The 11981-nt window shown below is 35.5% G+C and overlaps 1 pseudogene; it reads left to right on the top strand.

Annotated features, from left to right (window-relative positions):
* The window catches only part of LOC144372876 (transport and Golgi organization protein 1 homolog), a 175870-nt pseudogene extending 171454 nt beyond the window's left edge, over positions 1-4416 (top strand).
* The last annotated feature ends 7565 nt before the right edge of the window (positions 4417-11981 follow it).

The raw sequence follows: 11981 nt of genomic DNA, 5'->3' as shown, positions 1-11981 counted from the left end.
CATTTTTTTTTTCCCCTGGAGGTCCCTGTATTGTTTTTTTCTTTTAAATTTTACACTGCAAAGTGTAAACCTTTATCTTTAAATTAAATCTCTATGGTGTTCCTTTCCCAAATATTATAAAAGTAGCCTTAAACTTTATGTAGCATTCATATTTCCAACATGAAATACTGAATCTTATTTCAAATTCTAAATAGGACTGTAGTCTTGGTAAGATTGGAAGTCAGGTTATACAGACTAAAGAAAAGCCAGCCTACACATACTTTAAGTCTATAGCTTAAAGTTTAGGACCAGTACTTATTAATCTCCTGTTCTATCAACCCAAGGCAGTTCTTTATTTTACTTAAGTCTCTTCATAAATTGTGATTTACGTATTGGGCAACCCATTTAAAAAATATTTTTAATTGTAGATGGACATGATATCTTTATTTATTTTTTAAATGTGTGCTGAGAATCAAACCCAGTGCCTCACACATGCTAGGCAAACACTCTACAACTGAGCTATGACACCAACCCCTGGGCAACCCATTTTTCATGTTGCTTTCTAGTTATTGTTGAACCCTGACCTGTCCACCAGTGGTTTATTTCTTCTAAAAAATACATACAAGGGCTCTGATCTTTCTTTCCCAAGGTCAATGGATGGACCTTTACCTCGTACTGGTCTTCTGAGGCATCTGGGAAACCCGTTGCCTCTGGTAAAGGGACCAAGTAATTTCAAAGAATCTGTAATTGTGGATGGAGGATTTTTATTCTTTTCATGTTAGAATAGTCTGAATCCATTCTTTGATCTCTAACAGACTCAGGATGTGGTCCAGCTCACATGAACAGCAGCTCCAGAAGTTCTTCTCCAGCTAAGGTGACGAATGAGGGCAAGGTAAGTTCTGTAGTTACTGTGAATCATGTGGTCATGCAGGAACATGTAGCTTTCCTACAGTACTTGCTCTTTGCTTTATCCTTCTTTGTGTTCTATTTGTACTATCCCATTTGTTTTTTAAAAAGCAAACTGTTCCCCAAGAACCTGAGACCCCCTCAGTCTCCACCCTTACTTCTTTGACTGAGCATCCAGTTGGAGTAAGTACTTAGAGGTTGAGAACTGAATTGGGTTTTATTCTGTGCATTTATGGGAAGGATATTCAGAGCATGACACTGATCTTGTTTGCTTTAAACTGCATGCAATATTGAGCTTACTTTTCTCTTTAACTTGGGAATGTTGCTTAAGTGTGTACAACTATAATGAACTACAGAATGTGAAAAGTTATCACTCTAACTTTATATGGTGTTTTGTGTTGAATGTTCTAAGGCAAAGTAAATTCATTATAAATTATATAATTCATCATTTTTATTTTTGTTTGGAAGAATGTTATTTAAGAATTCCTCCATTTGTGCAAACCCTATTTTGAGTGATTTGAATTAGATTGGTATCAGATTTTCTGTGAAACAATGATCATCTGAAATGACCTCTTGAGCCACTCCCAAGAAATGGTCTCATTTGTTCACATAAGTGTATTCTCCTGTAACTGTGTTGCTATTATATCTAGTAGGTCTTCTGCAGCTCTATAATAAAATAAATTTTTAATTGTTTAGTTTCAAACCCACTACTCATAGGAAATGATAAATCAATATCTCAAATGGTGTACAGTAAATGAAAGTAAATATTAAAGGCTTGTCTTCCTAATTTGTGTATATAGCACTGTGATGGAAAATACTTCTCAAGTTCCAGTGTATATATATTCCAGGAATATACATCTCTGGAGAAATCTAAGGGCATCTTAGATAAGACCCCAAACCCCTTTGTAGTAGAAGATTTAAAAGAGAGCAAAGACCCATTGTTAGAGAGGAATAGAGGTGGGAAAAGCATGGCTTGGAGGCAAACCTGGGATTGAGTTCTTTAATATGCAGTGTGGCCTTCAACAAATTATGATATCCCGTTTGCTTTTGTTCCCTCTTATTTAAAACAAGACAGTCTACTTAAAGATCTCAGAGGTTGAATAATATATGAAAGACTTACTGAAGATATAGTAGAATAGTAGCTATTATTACATGAGTAGAGAATGGATTTTTCATTTTATTCTGTTCATTCTTAATATGGAAGTAATGAGCTATTGTGATGAAAGGGAAGTGATGGGGATGGGGGGACTCCCTTTGAAATAGATTGTAGTGAATACAGCATGACATACTGGTCAGAAATCACCTCTGTTAATAACCCCTGCCAGTCCTCTTGCCTTTCCCTTTCCTGTGCAGATATAATCAGTAACAAACTGCTCCCTCTTGTGGCATCCTTCCAACTTCTGTAAGCTGTCAGTGGGAATACACAGGAGGGGTGGGTAGAGTTTTGTTGCACTGATGGTGTTCTCTGGACAGGTTTTGGGTTTTAGCTTTTATAGGTATTGGTACTTTTTCTTAATACATAGGAATTTTAAAACTTTTAACTGCTTTCAAATCTTAAATTGCAGGTTCATATGGCTATGAAAGGGCCCCCTCCTTTCTCAGGGGTACCCTTCATGGGACCCCCGATGGGACGGCCTCCACCACCTCCCATTTGGTATGGACCGCCACTTCAGCTCGGTGGGCCTTTTGGGCCTCGGCCAATTCCTCCACCATTTGGTATGATGATCTGAACAGTAGTGATTGACTTATAAATCACATTCATCTTCCACTTCTATTGCTTGCTAAAACAGTTGGTTGCTATCTCGGGTCTTAACAATGAAAGGATAAAGCTGAGTACATTTTAACTTTTCCTCCAGTTTTCTGGGACATATGGGACACTACATAATCTTATACTGAGATAGGCAATAGCTATCTCTCATAGACAAGGATAAGGGGCTATATACAGAAAAGCCAGAAATATTACTTCTGCAGATGTTTGTTGAAAATCTGTTGATATGCACTGCAATAGATGGAAAGGTGGATGAGACGCATGCCATAACTTAAAATTTTGTCACAGATATGAAAATCCTATAACATAAAGTTTGTAATCACCCATAATGGAAGCATAAGCAGTAGGTTATAGAATATAGAAAAGGAAAAGTCAAACCCTCCTTACCTTGAAAAAAGTCAGAGGGAAGTGTTAAAGAGGATTTAACAGTTACCTAATAAATGTTCCTGGTTTAATTAGGTGGCTGTGGAAGGCCTTTTCCAGGAGGGCATGCGTGCACCTTGATTCTGATGGCATGTGTAAAGTCCATGCTGAAATACTTCATGAATTTTTAATGGATACAGTAATAGATAGTGAGATTTCCTTTTATCAAAATTTCTTTGATGTAGTAAAGTTCTTATTTCATAATCTATCATCTTGTCATGGTAATACTTCCAAATATAAATGGAGCTCTTGTGAGATAGAAATAATTCTGCAATTATATAGTAGGGAAAGAAAAAAGACAAGCCTGGAGCTAGGTAGAGCCATGTTAAATCCTTAATATGTTGCTTCATGGCTGGTTGGTCAAAGGCTATAACCTAAACTTGTTCCATCTCAGTTTGCCTCATCTGGCAAGTCAGGATGTTCACCAGCTGATGTTCTAGGCTTGGGAGAAATTAAAGACTATATTAACATACTTGAAATCACCCTAGTTCAGAAAATTCTGGTATTTACATAACTTCCTTTTTATTTTCCAGGTCCTGGTATGCGTCCACCAATAGGCTTCAGAGAATATGCACCAGGTGTTACACCTGGAAAATGGGATTTGCCTTTTGACCCTCATGATTTTTTTCCAGGACCTGCACCAGCACCATTTAGACCTTTAGGCTCATTTGGCCCAAGAGAGTACTTCATTCCTGGTGCCCCATTACCACCTCCAACTCATGGTCCCCAAGACTATGGGCCACCACCTGCTGCAAAAGACTTAATGCCTTCAGGCTTTAAAGATGAAACTCCACCTAATTCTCAAGAGTAGTGAGGGCTGTTCACAGGCCTTAAAAACAGGGCCCATAAAATTAACCTCTGACACTTAATCAGAGTTAAAGGATTATTGGCTTCAAAATATAAAAGTTTATTTTAAATGGTTTATGTTTTCAGAATGAAGCTGCCTTGGTGCAGTATACATTTTGAGCCAAAATATTTTCCCCCTAAATATCCCCCACTTAAGCTAGAGTATCCTTCCAATTTAAAAATGTGCAATAAGGAATACCTTTGTTTTAGTTAATGTAGCATATACAATTGCTAAATGATTTAGAATGTCATAATTATGGACATTTCCTGTGGAAATGCTTTAAGAACATGTATTTCCATTATCCTATTATTAGTGTATTCCAGTTGATAACAGAGAAATGGTGTTTTATAAGCTTGATTTTTTTTTTCTCTTTCAATATCTGGTCGCAGAGACTGTTGGGCTAAAAATGTTTACTCAAAGATCATAAACATCATTTTCCTTCTTGCTGAAGTTCTTTGTTGTAATAGTTCATAAAAATTGTTTATTAATATTTCCCAAGTGTCTGTTGATTCATTGGATCGTCATGAGATTTTGTGCCATTGGGGAAGCATGTAAACGCACTCTCAGAACTGAAGATAGTGACTTGGCAGCATATTCCCTGTTGCTCACTGTTAAGGAGGCTGGACCTTGGTCAACTGTGGACTTCTACAGAGGATTTCTTTTACTTGTGAGAAGTCTTGTGGCTCTATTTTTGTAGCACATTCATGTACTTTTTTCTAACCACTGTCCATGTGAGAATGCTTTTCTGAGAATGAGTTTACATTAGTAGCAAGAGCTACTGCTTTTGCCATTATTGCATTGTAACAGTAAAATATAAGGTGGTATGTTGTGTCTATAAAAAATAAGGAAATTTCTTTTTAAAAATGTACACAACACACTCTTCTCTTTCCCATACCTTCCCACTGATTTTCAAGGAATATGATAAAAAATTAGAAAAGTATAATCCTCTAAGAATGAATGAAACTCCAAGGTTTATAATGTCTTTACTCAGCAACTACGGGCTGAATTAAATTCTTTTTTTTTGATAGATACTCAAACATATTTTATTTAAAAAACAATTAAAGCAAGTCCTGGATCTGTAACTCCTGTCTTTAAAACAATGTTTCTAAGAACTAGCTCTCCAGAACTGTAATTTTAATTACGGCAATTTTAACAGTACATTTTAAGAGGTTTAAGATTTAAATAAAATTATAAAAGCCTGATACTTTTGTTTACTGCTAGACCATATTCTTCCATTCTTTTAAATTCTAGAAAGTAATAGGATTGTTGAAACCTAGAACATAACATATCATTGTTTTTTTATGTCCCCTAAGTATTCTCAAAATAGGGGCAAAAGCTTCAGTGTGAAACAAAATCTCTGTGAAACAAAATCTCTAAACTACTGAAGATAACTCAGAATAAAAATGAATTCTTTCTAAAAGACTCAAATTCTATCTACATAACCTCCATTTAATATTAGAAGCAGCAGCTGTGTGTAAGAGGAAAACCATATAATAGCTTATGCCATTTTTAACCATGTAAAATAAAATTTAAGTCACAAACACATTTTGAATGTATCTTTCAACCTCTACAGGACACAAGGCAATGCTGAAGTTACTTAACTTCTAATTTTAAAATAGCATTTAAATAAAGGTGATGTCAGCTAGGAAGATAGATTTTCAAGAAAAGGCAGATTTATTATTTTATTCAAAGCAACAGTAGTTTTCCCTCTAAAGCCTTTTTTGTATTTATTCTATTAGTAAGTTATAATGCTTTCTACGTAGTTTATCTGAGCAGTTCTGAACCCACCCATAGTTGCCTCTCCTTACATCCATCTGATTGATTGTACCACTTCTGTAGCAAAGCCCAAGGTAGCTGCCCATATACAGGTTGTGTAGAGAATACTGTCCCTTGATTCAAGTATACTTTTGTATCTCAAAAGTTTTAGAAGTCCTCTCCAGCAAGTTGTGTTTGAATTTAGTTACTAAAATCATTTCATTTGTGAAGCAGTAGTGTTTCAACCTGAAAGTATTATTGCTATAGTTGTAATTATTGTCCAGTAACTCATCTCCTCCCACACTAGAAAGTAAATTTAAACAACTAATTTGTGAGATACAGATTGCTTTGTGTTAACTGCTTCAAGATAAAATCACCTTTTTTTTGGGGGGGGAGGTTTGGTCATTCAGGTCTGAATTAAAGCTAAGCTGATGACAATGTTCAATTTAAGTTTGTTTAATGCTGATGAAAGACATTCATACAAAGCATCCTCTTTTTTTTTTCATATAACCCCATTCTTTGGTGGAAGCTGGGGTTGTGGCTCAGTGGTAGAGTACTTGCCTAGCACAGGCAAGGCCCTGGGTTTAATCCTCAGCACCACATAAATAAATAGAGGTTAAAAAAAGCATTCTTATGTGAAGGATGCTAAATGTTTCTTCATATAAATTATCACTTTGAGGGGCTGGGGTTGCATGTGAGGCACTGGGTTTGATCCTCAGCACCACATATAAATATAAAGGTACTGTGTCCATCTACAACCAAAAAAAAAAAAGTTTGTTTTTTTTTAAATTATCACTTTGATATACATGTTTTATAGTATGAGAGAACAGAAAGAACAATGTATCCGTTTTGCTACATTTTAATAGCAGATTTTAAGGGAGCAACATCAAACATCAGTAACATCAAACAAAAAGGTACTGAGTACTCCACAGGGTACAGACTGCTGCCAAGCACCTTGGAAAGTTTACATGACATGGAGAAGATGAGGCCCTTCTCTTGAGAAGTTTACAGTCTGGAAATTTTGACTACTCAGAGTTTCAGTTGAGTGAACATTTTATTAAGGCAAATTCTTCATTTCCTAGAACTACTGTAGACTGAACTATTTTTGCACTTGTGAAATTAACCCAATCCAGATGAAAGAAAAGACTAAATTTGGTTGATAATTCTTTCAGGCTCATATAGTTTTATGAGTCTAGTAAACAAAACTGACCTAACAGACAACTGAAAAATTAAAGACTAGATCTCTTGAAGTGCAAGGGCTAAAACAACTGTTATTTGTTTTAAAAAGCAAACGGATGGTATGATTAGGGTTTACACTAGTTTAAAAATAGGCCAAGTATTGCATTCCCTTCATGCATTGTTCATTTAAAATAGTGAATATTAAAATACGTGGGTTCTACATGTAACCCACAAAAAAGCTCCTCACAAATCTTTATGTTCTGTGTATCAAATATGCACCTTGTGTACTATGAAAGTTTTATTTATGTCTCATCAAGTTAAAAGTAATGTAAATAGTGAAATTATAATAGGCTAATGACCTGCATATTTTTATATGAATGTCAATATATCTAAATAGGAAATAAATGGCAGTCATATCTACCTATATTAAAAAAAATAAAATATCTTTCCAGATTTTTCATACTTGCTGAAGTCTGGCTTGGCACAAATCAGGAGCCACTTGTCAAAAAGAAACTAACTTTATTTTTAGAACTACAAACGCCAAACAAAACAGCTCCTCAGGGAAAAAACCCTCAGAGCCCAACTGCCACCACCGGCTTCCACAAGCCTCTCACCCCCACACCAGCCTCTCAGCCTCCCACAATCCTCCTGCTCTTGAGGCCGATTGGCTGGGTTGCGTGGGCAGAGCCAAAGAAGTCACCCAATGAGCAGCTCCGTGGAGGAGCCAATCAACTAGATGTTGCTGGGGCCGCTGTGAGCCAATCATCAGCTGGCAGTCTGAAGGGCAGGGAAACAGCCCAATGAACATCACCGCAGAGGAGCCAATCAGCTAGATGTTGCTGGGGCCACTGTGAGCCAATCATCAGCTGGCAGTCTGAAGCTTGCTGGCAGCTGGAAGTTTGCTGGGGCCCCTTTGGCTGTGGCTCTCAACACATACTCATCACTTTATAAAGACAAGGTATGCAGGTTTTAAGGTTTCACAATCAGTTGTCAGAAAAACAGCAGTTGTTCCTAAAGTATCTCATTAGCATCTGACTCAATTTTTTAGATGACATGATTTAGAAGACGTAAACCCACCCCAAAATTTGTAATTATTCTGAGAGAGATGGTTTTAATGTTAACCCTAGAATCATTAATGTTAACCCTAGAAACAATAGCAATGTGATGTAGAACAACTAATCAACATGACTAAAAATGTGCTCACTTTCAGAAAAACAATCTGGTCATCTGGAAAAAAAAAATCACAGCTACAATCTGGGGAACACTCCCATATAGGATATTGATCTGATCAAGGCACACTATTTCTAAGTAGAACTATCAGATGAGGGTGAATTTAGGCCAGCTCTAAGGAACAGCCTATAAGACAGACCATAACTAATCCAATTTCCTTTCAAAGCAATCTGGTACTATCCTACCCACTTCAATTCAAAAGTTTGAAGTTAATTCAAATCAAAAGACCATATTGGAGCAAAAGTGAGCAAATATGTAAATCCTAGCACATTCTTATTGCTGTATTAAGTTTGAAGATGAGCATACCTACCACAGCAGTATTGTTCCAGGAAGCAGGGTAGGAACAGTGGTAAATTAGGAAACAGACTATTAATTGCACAATTAATAGGAAAGTAAAAACAAGTTTCAAAATCTACAATAAACCTGTATCCAAAGGAGTCATAACAATGAGGTGCTGGACTTTAGTTCTGTGGTACAGCTTTGCAATGGACTCACTGTCCTATAGGTACGGCTCACTTCCTGCCTCCTGAAGGATGAATATGCTACACAGAGCTATGATGGTTTCTACTGAGTGGTAAAATTCACAGAAATTAGACATTACTCATGTCAGAATCATTCCTTGTGCAAAGTTTGATGTAGATGAAGATAAAGTGGTTTCTTGGTCAATAACTGCAATTTCTTTTAAAGTCAGTGGGTTTCTTGTATCTGTAACCACAATAGATTTTAAATACTTTGATGATTGATCTACTCCAATGTTACATTCTCGATAAGAGGGACTAAGAAGAAACATGAACTAGTAACCATTAGAACAGTATGAATCCTATATGTATATCACTTACAGTTCTATTACAGTTGGCCCAGGTTTAATCTCATTCATCCCCATGAAAGCAAAACATTTGGTGCTGGTAAACCTTTTTGTAAGCTTATAGTGTTTGAATTCAAAGAAGATAGCTGCACCTAAGGAATTAAAACAAACAACATAAGCCAGAGACCACACATTTCTTATGTGTCACCAGAAGCCTATGATTTTACAAAGTAACGTGTCAAACAGTCTGATGACACAACTGTTGATAACTCACTGTGGCTGTCACTCCAAGCTCTGGTACTAGCATGTCTGAGTGACATTTCTCCATATCATTTAATTCTACAAAGTACAACAAAATTGTATAGCAAGAATGTAAGTTATGTACACAGGTAGAATCATAAACTACCAAAGAATATAAAATATTAAATACCACAAGAAAAACAGAAGTTACTTAAGTATCAGCAGTACCTATAAAAATGGTTTCAATAAGCACCTATATTAGATAGAATAGAAATTTAAGAGTTCCTTTAAAAAAATTTCTACCTTATATCATTTCTCTCCCTCCTGAAACAACCACGCCCAGATTGTCCTTTCCATATTCTTACAAACTAACTGCCAGTTATACTATCTTTTTACCCAATGCATCTTATTGAAAGAAAAAAAATAATTTAACTGTTAGAAAGTAATCATTAGGTTCCTAAAAGGACTTAAGGTAATTATTAGGGAACCTGCTTCCTTAACTCTGTATTATGAGAAAAACTTCCCTATCAAATAATATATTTAACCACATTATTACACAACTAGATAATGCAACTGCTAATTCTCATATTTTAAAAAAATTGATTTGACTTTAAGTCAATATTCATAACTATGTGACATAAGATCTTGTGTTAAGTACACTATGAACACAAACCCAGATAAGTACTGTGTCCTTAAGAAGTCAGAAACTGATAATTACAAACCTTTGGTTAATTTTTCAATATGCTTCTGGAGCTCAATGTCCACATTAAAATGAACATATGTATCTTCTTTTCTTGAAGCCACAGGAGTATCTTGCACAGGAGTTAAATCTATGCCACTCAGATCTGGAGAAAAGTTTCTGCTTATGAGCATTCACATATACAGACGGAAAATATAGAAACTGCAAAGGTTACAGTTCCTAAAGAGGCATGGAAAGAGCTGAGAGGAGATTCTCAGGTTAAGAGATTCCTATTTGGTGTGATCAAGTATGTGACAGTTGTTGAAGTTCATGGGGTATGTGGAGAGAAATGAATATAGACTGGATAGGAGACCTCATGAAGGGGACAAGGAAGCCTTTACATGGCCAAGTGGACAAAACTTGATCTTCATAGTGAAGTGGTAAAAAGAACAAACATGTTTTTCTTAGGGAATAGCCCACTATATTTTTCTATGCAAAAAAAAAAAATCTGGAGTATTTAATTTGCCACAATGGAGCTCTGCCACCAATTTCTAATTTGATCAAGTATGACTTATTTAGAAAAGCCTTTAAACCTAACCTTATCATAATTTCCCTGTTAAGAACCAAAAATGGATGAGAACAGCCAACAAAAACCCTTTTGTTAATGAATAATTTTTCATATATATTATCTAAATTCTGGTTATACTGTTTAAAACATACCCTGAATTTACAACAACCAGATGGTACGTTATATATAGTTTTAATTTTCTGGTTTTTAAAATCTCAGTTTAGTCAAATGCAACATGGACTCATTTAATAACTCCTCAGTGTTTATGTGTTATTCATTTATGTGTCTCAAAAAGCTCAAAAACAATTTAGTACATTTAATAATTAAAAAATATTTACATAAAAATATTTCAGTTTAACATATGCAAAGGTAATTTAACATTTACAACATCATTAAATATTTTTGTGTTTTAAGTATACTTTCTGAATGAGTATGCAGTTTTACAAATGGCCTATCAAACAATGTAAATATTTTCCAGTATACTATATATTTGATAACTGGTAACATCGGAATTTAAAAGTGTACCAGTATTAGTGCTGTGGATTCTGTTCTTTAAATAAATGTTTTTCTTTGTGGTCAATTGATAAAAGTTCCTCCATTTAATTTCAGCACCAATCTGTTCCTTTGGTGCAAAACTATAGATTAAAATAAGCCGTTTGTACTAACTATAGTTATTTCTGTAAAATGGTATAATTTATTCCTTAATCACATCATCATCCCACGGGATTGCTTTCAGAGCATGGATGTTATGGACGCACCCTACTTCCCTGTCCCCTGATTTTCATCTGCCTCTGTAGGACTCACCTAAGTAGATACCTCAGTAGCACAGGAAGAAGAAGGGGTTGAAGCAGGAGAGATGGGAAAACAGGACATGGGGCTTTGTGGAGAGAAATGAATATAGACTGGGTAGGAGAAGGTGAGGGGTGCTATTGTTAATCTACATCCTGAAGGCTGTAGCTGCTTTTAAGGACAATGTGTATGTTTAGTCTGCACGTTAGATGGAATCTGAAGAGCAAAAATCTATACAAACTCAAAAGCAAAAGTGAGTGTATAAGTAGGAAATATTTTTTGTAAGTCTTTCGAACTATGTTCTGTTATGATCTCTTCTAGGATTTTGCCTCATTATAGAATGCATTAAAGTAAGTTGTCACATATACAAGATCATCCCCTGTCAAAAACTTTGTCCCCTATGAGAAAAAACATAATGCAATTTGCCAGTTATTTACCCTTTACACTAACTGTAATATAGGGATCGATACACTGTCCAGCGTCTTTCAGACCAATTTTCTCAATCCTGATAGTGAGTAATGTCATTCCCGGTTCTGATGGCAACCTTGGTAATAAAGTACCTGGCAACAGAGAAACCTCAATAAAAGTTAGCTCCACCAATAATGCAGAGTAAATACTTTGACAAACAGAAGATATAGCCTACCTCTTAGGAACTAGCTAGGCATTATGTATTTTTATTTCCAAAATTCATGAACATCTGATGTTATACATTTTTAGAAAAATATTTAAATTTACACATAATATATCTGCATTTCCCAACCATACAATCACCTTTAAGCAGAAATAATAATTTCTATAATAATAGTATATAGT

This window comes from Ictidomys tridecemlineatus, unplaced genomic scaffold, assembly GCF_052094955.1.
Source record: "Ictidomys tridecemlineatus isolate mIctTri1 unplaced genomic scaffold, mIctTri1.hap1 Scaffold_182, whole genome shotgun sequence".
Lineage (NCBI taxonomy): Eukaryota > Metazoa > Chordata > Mammalia > Rodentia > Sciuridae > Ictidomys > Ictidomys tridecemlineatus.
The sequence above is the reverse complement of the archived record's forward strand: the minus strand, read 5'-3'. Positions and strand labels throughout refer to the sequence as shown.